At 44.9% G+C, this 10,343-nt stretch overlaps 1 pseudogene; it reads left to right on the plus strand.

Moving 5' to 3' along the window:
• The first annotated feature begins 6,407 nt into the window (after nucleotides 1–6,407).
• Nucleotides 6,408–6,982, plus strand: LOC116073746 (annotated as a pseudogene).
• Nucleotides 6,983–10,343: the final 3,361 nt, after the last annotated feature.

The following is a 10,343-nucleotide window of genomic DNA, read 5'->3' on the forward strand; positions in this document are numbered from 1 at the left end:
GGCATGAGCATGATACACATGCACACATACAGGCAAAATGCTTTTACACACAAATAAAGAAATAAATACAAATATTTTAAGTTTAAAAAAAAGCCCAATTTAAAAGATCACAGACTGATCAAAGAAATTTGTTCCAGCCAGAATCAGGGAGGCCCGAGATTGTAACTTCTAGCTAGATATACAAGTGTGTCAGAAGCTTGGGATGTGGGTAGGGATGGGGCTGGAATGGTAGCTTGTGATGAAGGAAGTCTCAGCCACCTTAAGTATTCAGCAAGGCAAAACTACCAAACACGGATTCATAAAGCCAAAATCTGTGATGGGGTCTTACATGATTTTCTCATTTTGTAACAGTGAAAGGAGGCTGTCTCATTCAGAAGTCTGTAACCTTTGCTCTATGCCAGGTTTTCATCTTGTGTGTATTGGTTATGTCTTAAACGCTTGGTCTCCAACTTGGTGCTATTGGAGTTAGTAAACCTTTAAGAGGTGGGGTCTGGTGCTGCAGAGATGGTTGACTGCTCTTCCAGAGGTCCTGAGTTCAATTCCCAAAAACCACATGGTGGCTCACAACCATCTGTAATGGGATCCAATGCCCTCTTCTGGTGTGTGTCTGAAGACAGCTATAGTGTACTCACGTTAAAAAAAAAAAAAAAAAAAAAAGAGGTGAGGCCTACTTGTAGGGGTGCCTTTAATCCCATCACTGTGGAGAAACAGAAACAGTTTCTTCTATCTGAGTTTGAGGCCAACCATGTGAAAACCTGTCTGAATAAAAACATCACTCAATGTACAAAACAGAGGTGTGACCTAGCATTTTTGGGTGAGTGAGGGTTTGTCTTTAGAGGAGATTGTGGGACCCCCCCCAGCTTCTTCTCTCTCTCTCTTCTCTGCTGCTGACAATAAAGTAAGTAGTTAACTCCTGTGTACACACCCACCACAGGCCTAAATGCAGTGGGGTCAACTACCTGGGGCTGGAACTCCTAAATCTAGAAGCAAAACAAACCTTGTGTCTTTATATATCACGTCAGGTGTCTGTTTTGGTAACAGAAGGGTTACGGAGATATATATCCCCTTATCTCCATCTCCATTGGGAAGTTTGTCTTAACTCCTAGGTCTTTATCCTGAGACCATCTGTACTGGCTGGCTTTGTGTGTCAACTTGACCCTAGCTGGAGTTAGCACAGAGAAAAAAGACTCCCTTAAGGAAATGCCTCCATGAGATTCAGCTGTAGGGCATTTTCTCAGTTAGTGATGTGGGGAGGGGCATTGTGGGTAGTGCTACCCCTGGGCTGGTAGTCCTGGGTTCTATAAGAAAGCAAGCCAGGGGGAGTAATCCAGTAAGCAGTACCCCTCCATGGACTCTGCATCAGCTTCTGCCTCCAAGTTCCTGCCCTGAGTGAGTTCCAGTCGTGACTTCCTTTGATAATGAACAGCAGTGGGGAAATGTAAGCTGCATAAACCCTTTCCTCCCCACTTTGCTTCTTGGTCATAGTGTCTCATTGCAGCAATAGAAACCCTGACTAAGACACCACCTGAGAATAAATCTGGATGCACTGAGTGATGTATCAGATGGTATGAGTGTAGGGGCAGAAGAGAATGGGAGAGATGAGAACACTACATCAGACCTTCCTGCTCTTGTTGCCATGGTGACTGCATGAGAGTCATGCTCACCTGTTGGAAATTTCCCAACACTTGGAATGAAAAGCAGTTAATTTAATGGTTGATTCTTGCATCTTTGCAATTGCAATGATTATCTGAGCATGCAGATTGCTGGGAAGCCAAAATGGGGTCTCTAAAGGAACTTAGGTCTAAGGCGTATATATGTATGTATGTAAATATGTATGTATGTATGTGCCATGCATACTTTGCGTGACGGCGGTATTTGAGGCGTAAACTTCAAGGAAAGTCAGTCTCCTGCCTCCGCATTGTCGCCTGGCACCCCAAACTCAGAGGTAGCCCAGATATGTCCTCATACTTGTGTGCTAGGGGCTCACCAAGATATCATTTCTTTACAGCTAGTAAGAGAAAATTTGGACATTGCTCTCGGACCTTCACCAATGTTCCAACGTCCTAATCAAACCCTGGCTTGGAATGTTAAGCCGTTCTAACTAACTGCCTCCAGCATTGTGGGAAGGGCATTAAAGCTTACAGAAAGAGAGACACCATAGAGCATTCAGCAGCAGGCAGTCTGCATAGAGCATTCTAGATGCAGCAGTCTGCATTCAGCATTCGGACTCGCTTGCACTCGGACTAGAACCAGAACTTAGGTGGACTAGGGCTTAGATTCATGCAGTCCATAGCCCCCCGGGCCCAGAGCACTTGGGCCTGGGGGGTGCAGCACCAGATTCAAGAGATTGAACATTCGAGATTTGAGCATTCAACACTGAAGATTCGAGCATTCAGCATTGAGGACTCGAGATTCAAGCCTCTACCCGCCCCCTGGGACTCCGGCCCGGCCCAAGCCGTGTGTGTGTGTGGGGGGGGGGGGGTTCTGCGCCAGTCCAGAGGAGATGGCTGATGTTTTAAATCTAGTGTGTTTTAGATGGCCTCAGATGTACCTCGACTACTGAGCTGCCAGATTTTTCATCTCTCTTTTGCAATGATTGTAAAAGCCTCATGTCATTTTTTGAGAAATACACTCAGACCTTACACCACTCGTGTCTAGTCTGTCAAAGCCGAATCCCGTGCACACCTGGCCAGAACCCATCGTCCCACGGAACAAGGGACCCTGTAAGAAACCCCAGTCCGTGGCATGTATGTATGTATGTATGTATGTATATATTCTCAGTCATGAATTCAAGTGAAAGACTGAAGATAGGTAGGATGAGAATCCTTTGGAAAACACTGAAAGATAAATAGACATAACCAATATACCAGACAAAGAGGATGGGACACAGCTAACACATGCAGAAAAACTGAGATCCGGTGGGTTGTGCTCACTATGATAGAGGCGCCTACCACCAATCACCCAGTCAGCTCAAGGATGGTTTAGCTGATCTTTGTGGGAGGTCTCTGTCAGGAGTCTCAGGTTTCAGTCACCCTGGGATAGGAAGCCCTGGTTGCTAGGTTTTGCAGACACTCTCAACATCCCCACGTGAGTGAACCAAAAGAAGTCTTTGTCGATTTCCTGACCCTGCCCAGGGGAAGGTTTGCCCATCCCCATGGTTCCAGGACACTGGGTCCTTGATATCCTGGGGCCTGTACCAGCAATACACCTTCCCTCGATATTTCATCTACTCCCCACAATTTGTGGCTTCCTGGAGACAGAATGAAAGTGCTGAAGATTTAATTCCTCAGCAAGACTCCTTCCCTAGTGCCCAGGCGGCTGCCGGCCTGCACAAGATGGCAGAGGGGACTCTGGTCGCTCTTCCTTATTTTTCCTGTCAGGATAGCAATCTGTCACAGAACCCCTTCCCATGAGTTCATGTAAACTTATCACTTTTTCAAAGCCTCCAAGTAATGTCGCCTTAGGGTTAGATGTTTTCAGCATTCCTTAGGGTTAGATGTTTTCAGCATTTGAACTCTGAGTGGCACAATTATCCAATCCATAACAAAAAGAGAGATATGGAAGGGGAGAGAGAGGAGTGGAAAAAGATAATTATTTTAAAAGACTAAAGTAAGGAATTGGATGACTGCCTTCCATTATTCCAGGCCACCCAATTCTCTACCCTGCCACAGGTAAGACTTCAGATTATGTGTCTGGGAACAGTTACCTTCTCAAGTACCACGGGACACACTATTTCTGCCTTGCTTTTTTTTTTTTTTTTTCTTTTTTTTTTTTGGTTTTTCGAGACAGGGTTTCTCTGAGTAGCCCTGGCTTGTCCTGGAACTCACTCTGTAGACCAGGCTGGCCTCGAACTCAGAAATCTGCCTGCCCCTGCTTCCCAAGTGCTGGGATTAAAGGCGTGCACCACCACCGCCCGGCCTGCCTTGCTTTTTAAGAAGCACACTTGGGACTGGGGAGATAGCTCACTGGCAAGAGCACTTGCTAGGCAGACACGGGGACCTGAGTGCAAATCCCCAGAGCCCATGTCTGATAGTCTCACGTATAGCCCAGCACTGCAGGGGCAGCCAGAGACATGACAGTCAGGCAGGGCTTGTCAGCATTGTCCTGATTTCTGGCTGCTGGCCTAGCTCCAGTTTCAGCAAGAAACTGTCCTGCAAGGGAAGGGTGAGTGAAAGAACAGGACAGCGTAAAGGTGTGCTAGCCAGTGTGAACGTGTGGCAAACGTGGCTCTGGCAGACCTTTCCCTTCTCACCCCCCAGCCCCCATTCCCTCTGCCTTGCTAATAAACCTTTCGATTACATTCCTAAAGCCTGCCCTATCAAAGTCTTTTCCCTTATTTGGCCACTTCCTCCTCCTGAGACTGACTACCAAGGTCCAACTATCAAAGTACTGAAGTCTATCAATCAAAAGCCCCCTAATTAAAGGCTCACCTAATTAACATGCCCAGTTAAAATTACATACCTCATCCTAACACGGGGTTTCACTTCGTACCTTTATAAACTGTCATTTACCTGCCGGCCATGTCTGTCTACTCTCTATCAAGAGGCTGACCTTTGAACCCTTTGGGACAAGTATCCCTTCCCCCCTCTCCCTTGCTCCTTTTCCCCTTCTCCCTCATCCTCTATCTCCTGTTTTTGTCTCTTATTCCCTACCTTCTGTCCTTCTGGATGAAATAAACCTCCTTTGTCCTGAGAACTTAGTCTTGGGGTGTCTTTAGCTGATACCAGTTTCTTCATCTGATGACCTCTTCTGGCTTACACACACACATACAAAACAAACGTGAGCATCCACATCCATGTGTGCATACACCAGACATCATCTTCATATACGAATGGACATACTCTGTCACACATGTAACAAAATTTAAAAGTAAAGAAGCACACATCCTACAGCATTGTCCTGATTTCTTTTTTTTTAATTTATTCATTTATTATATGTAAGTACACTGTAGCTGTCTTCAGATGCCCCAGCAGAAGGCACCAGATCTCATTACAGATGGTTGTGAGCTACCATGTGGTTGCTGGGATTTGAACTCATGACCTTCAGAAGATCAGTCGGAGCTCTTAACTGCTGAGCCATCTCTCCAGCCCATTGTCCTGATTTCTAAAGTATTCTCCCAGAATCCATAGTGTTCACACAACTGAACGATTTTTTGGTACAGGGAGAATTTCTTTAAGACAAACTGAAAAATAACTCTCGTTCTGCCACGGGACAGAAAAGCAAGAATGGGGCCATCTGCTCACCCCAGTAAAGACCCACTGTGAATAGAACCAGAGTTCCAAGCTGAGGAGCTGGCCCAGAGTCTGCCTTCAGGGGCCTCTGTGGCCCCCCACCCCCTACTTGCAAACAAGGAGAAGAGGGGGTCCTTCACTGAGAAGGGTGTAGGGGAGGCTGCCAGCCTGGAGAGGCAGAGCAATGCTGGGTACAGAGATGCTGAGCCCTGGGGTTCATTAAATGAGCCAGAGATATCAACAGATCTGGGGCTCCAGAAACAAGCTTGACTGAAGATGAGTGGATCGCTGGTAGATCAAGAGTCAAAGCCAGCACTGGACCTTGCTTACCATTATGTGAATGGATAACTGGATAGAGAAATAGAAGTACTGTGAACTAAGACTACTCCTCTCATTTCCAAGACCCTAGGAATCAATGTGTCAATGGTAATTTCCAGACTCCGGAGGACATCCTGTCAAATTTACTTCTCCAGAGTGAATGCAATGATGCACATGAAGGATGACCCACCCGAGAGGAAGGCAGCCTTCCCCTGTCCTTTCAGATACTTTAACCTCTTGCTGAAGCTTGGACTTGGATCACTCATGTTTCCTGCTATCATATTGCCAATGGCTTTTCTCCCCATCTCTATGTCTGTACCATCAACTGGTTGTCATCATTCCTCATGGTCCTGGAAACCAGCAGTCCAATGATCCTGGAAGGGGCAAACTCTGTCTGAACTGAGTAACAGAAAACCCTGCCTTGTGTCTCTCTGGCTTTGGGTGGTGGCCAGCACTGTTTGGCAGTCATTAGAGAATCCTGTCATCTTGTAGTGTTCTTCCCATGTGTCCATGTCCTGATTATCTGTCATGTAAAAATACCAGCCATGCTGAGATGGCCTCTGGGGTGATATGAATGGGTGATGGAGATGGGGCCTAATGGGGAACCTGTGACTCCGAAGGGACTGTTGGGATCCCAACCTTTTCCCGTCCCTCTCAGCTTTCTCCCCTACCATGTGTTCCACCATCATGTACGTGGTACATTACTGTCACCACAAACCCAAAGTAACAGGGTCAGATGACCATGGACTGAAACTACTGAATCTGTGCATGCCAAAAATCAAGTCTTCCGAGACGCGCAGGTGAGGGAGCTTCAAGCAAGGTGGCGTCCGCGGTGCTGATCCTGCCTGAGAGAGCCCCAGCATGAAGAAAGTGGCGCCACTGATAAACGCAATAAATACGGGGAGATTCCCACAACTTCTCAGTCGGATTCTTCAAAAGCTCCACATGAAGGCCGAGAGCAGTTTCAGTGAAGAAGAGGAAGAAAAACTTCAGGCTGCGTTCTCTCTAGAGAAACGAGAACTTCGCCTAGTTCTGGAGACAATATCCTTTGTTTTGGAACAGGTAGTGTATCGCAACATGAAGCCAGTGGCACTGCAGCAGCAACTAGAGACTACTCATTTCATGCAAGACAAAGCCGAAGCATTCGCCAGTGCCTGGTCGGCTATGGGTCAAGAGACGGTTGAGAAGTTCCGGCAGAGGATCCTGGGCCCTCACAAGCTAGAGACCGTGGGATGGCAGCTTAACCTGCAAATGGCTCACTCGGCTCAAGCAAAGCCCGTCTCCCCAGGCCATGCTGCAACTGGGAGCGAGCAAGGAAGACTGCAAGAACATGGAGAAAGTTCTAGTGGAATTCAACCACAAGGAGTTGTTTGATTTCTACAACAAGCTCGAGACCATACAAGTCCAGCTGGATTCCCTCACATGAGGTTCTTGAAGACTTGATGGCTTCACCATCACATTCCGGCCACCTCACTCTTTCGCATTGAAGAGAGATTGCCCGAGTGTATTTTCGAGAGGACTCAGTGACTTTATTCCCACAGATAATATGGCCTATTGCTTCTTAGACAAATACCATCGAGGAGTATCCTAAGAGGAGCACTGGGTTTCTAATGTACCTTCTCTCCTCACATGAGCCAAGAGCACTTGTTGAGAAAACTGTTTGAAAGAAGTAAGAAGTGATACCGTGCTGGTTTTGCTGTCAGATTGCTTTCAGGGGTCAATGAAGGTCTGCAGGCAGAAGGTATGTTTGTCGGGTGCCCTAGCAGAATATGGAGCCTTATCCACTGCAGTAGTTAATCAGAGAACACAGCCACAGGCCCTCAAATGTTTTGGCATTTGTCCTACAACTTCATTTTGCTTGAGGTGTAGAGCAGGAAAGAAATCTAAAATGGCGCCCATACTGCTATGAGTTAATTCCACTGTGCTCCTCTTGACTCCCCCCGGAATGTTTCTGACTTTAATGACTTAGAAATCATCTAGGTTTACATATACCTTTGCAAATGAATAACAGTGCACTTCTCAGTGTTTCAGATCGTGAATGAACACTTTACCTGCAATGAATATGACATGGGAATCTTACATTTTAAATCAGAATGTTTAACTTTTTGCCAATAAAAATTTTCTACCTTAGGGGGGAAAAAATCAAGTCTTCCCTCTTCCTAAAATTGTCTCAGTCCCCGCTGCCCCCCACCCAAGCACTGTTAAAAAGCTGAGGCACAGGGTTCCCCTCCCCATGTTACCTGCATTGCCACAGAATCTTCTTTAGTGCATTCCTGCCATGCCAGCACTTAGGAAGTTGTGGTAGTAGGATCACTGAGTTCAAAGCCAGCCTAGACTACCTAGCAAGACTGTTTCAAACAAGATGGCTCAGCAGCCAGAGCTCAGATGGAGAGATGGCTCAGTGGTTAAGAGAAATGGCTGCTCTTCCAGAGGATCTGATTTCAATTCCCAGTACCCACATGACAGCTCACAGCTATCTACAACACTTTACTCCAGGGGATCCAATAAATAAATCAAACCCTCATTCTTGACTCTCTGTGCTACCTTCTCCTTTTCCTTACAATCCAGCAGCCAGCATGACCTTTGAATTATGTGAGATTGAAAGACCCCCAGAGCTCGGGAGACCCTCACTCAAGTCTCGGGATAACACCACCACCCAATAACTCACGAGAGATCGATCTTGCTGCAATCACATGAAGTTTATTTGGGATAGGCTGGTACCAGGGTCGATCTCGTGACCTTGCGGGCCAGAGGACTTCAACCCCCGAACACAAGAAGTGAGGGGTATTTAAAGGGAAAAATCACAAACTGGTGGGGGGGAGAGGGTTACCAAGAAAACATACATAAAAATAGTGGAAAATTTCAGAGGGACCCAACCCAAGGTATTCAGTTAGGGAGGGGAACATATTCCTTCTAGGAATGTAATCTTCATCTATCGGTCGGCAGGGTGGAGAGCCTCAGCAGGGTGGAGAGCCTCAGCAGGGTGGAGAGCCTCGTAAACCAGTAGACCTTCATTCCTCATTGTGGATCAGTCAGGAGGGGCAGGTCTCGGGAATCAGAGCCCTGGGGCTCTGAGTTAGCCAAGTTCCTGGAACTGGCTACTCTACATTTTTGGCTTGTTACAGAGGTTTTCCATGCCCCCTTTTAGGTAAAGGTTATACATTATACATACATTTCTATTAAATGCCCTCATTTTAAATTCTAAGATTCTCCAGCCTTTCAAGATCTTGTTAGAAAAGTAGAGTCCCTCTAATCAGAGCTAGTGTAAGGACTGAAGCCAGGATATAGCTCCTGGGTAGAACACTTCCTCAGATGTAGCTGCCTGCAGCCACATGTAAGAATGGGTCATCTGGAATGGGAGTCAGGGCCTGAAAAATTAAGGGTACCAGAAATGCGGGAAGGGGTTTGAAAAAATTAGACTGACATATGGTGTGCTTTCAGTCCGCCATCATTTTTTTGCTGCTCTTTTATTTTTGATTAGTTATTTTATTTATTTACATTTCAAATCTTATCCCCCTTCCCTGTTCCCCCTCTGCAAACATTTTTTTAAAAGTTTTATTATAGTATGATGAGAAAAGTTACATAATTTCAATTTACCTGAATTTGTTAATGAAGGGCTGGAAATTTTTAGAATTTTAAAATAAGAGCATTTAATAGAAATGTATCAGTAAGAATGAATAATGTATAACCTTTACCTAAAAGGGCATGGAAAACCTCTGTAACAAGTCAAAAATATAGGTCTGCTAGTTCCAGAAACCAATCCCTCCACAAAGGCAAACACCTAGGTGTTTCTAGGGAGCGGTCAATCACAAAGTAAATGATAATGATAATGATAATGATAAAGCCACATTCTTGAGAATAACGAGTATGCAGGATGTTTTCCTCATGACCCTGACTCTTGACTTCTCATGACCCTGACTCCTGACTAAAGCATGGGTTGGGTCTCTCCGAAATTTTCCACTGTTGTTATGTTTCCTTGGTAACCCCCTTATCCCCCCAGGTTGCGGTTTTTCCCTTTAAATACCCCTTACTCCTTGTGCTCTGGGTCGAACTCCTCTGGCCTGCAAGGTTACCAGCTCAACCCTGGTACCAGCCGATATATCCCAAATAAACCTCATGTGCTTGCAGCAAGATCGGTCTCTCATGATTTATTGGGTGGTCGTGTCATCCCGAGACTTGAATGAGGGTCTCCCAAGCTCCAGGGGTCTTTCAATAACATTTAAAAACATATTTTAAGTAAGTAGAATTAAATCACATTCTTGTTTTCCTCTTGTACCCCAATTCCTCCCAGAGACACCCCCTTCAATACCTACAATATCTTTTTTGTCATATTCTTTAAAATTTATAAAACATTATAACAATAAAAATAAGTATTATAAAAGCTGTTTGATATAAAACAGCAATCAATTTAACAGTCTTATGTAGATGCTTGTCTATGGCAATACTGAAAATACATACATTTTTCTCAATATAAATTTTAAATAACTACAAACATATTAACTGTATATTTCAAAATAATACATCACTACTAATATTTTCTTAAATGAACATAAATATATAAAGTGTTTTTGTTTGTTTGTTTGCTTTGTATTTAGTAGCGCTTAAAATCTTGGCTCTTACTGTGGTAACGATACAAGAGTTGCAAAACATCAAGAAAGGCATTCAGTCTCACTCTTTGTTATTCTCTTACAAGCCCCCTCCCAATTTAATTGTCTACATTTCTTTTGGGTATATAAATACTTTTAAAATATGTAAACCATATTCTGAAATATGCTGTTCTAAAAACCAAAGTAT

The sequence above is a fragment of the Mastomys coucha genome, unplaced genomic scaffold (assembly GCF_008632895.1).
Source record: "Mastomys coucha isolate ucsf_1 unplaced genomic scaffold, UCSF_Mcou_1 pScaffold23, whole genome shotgun sequence".
In the NCBI taxonomy this organism is placed as follows: Eukaryota; Metazoa; Chordata; class Mammalia; order Rodentia; family Muridae; genus Mastomys; species Mastomys coucha.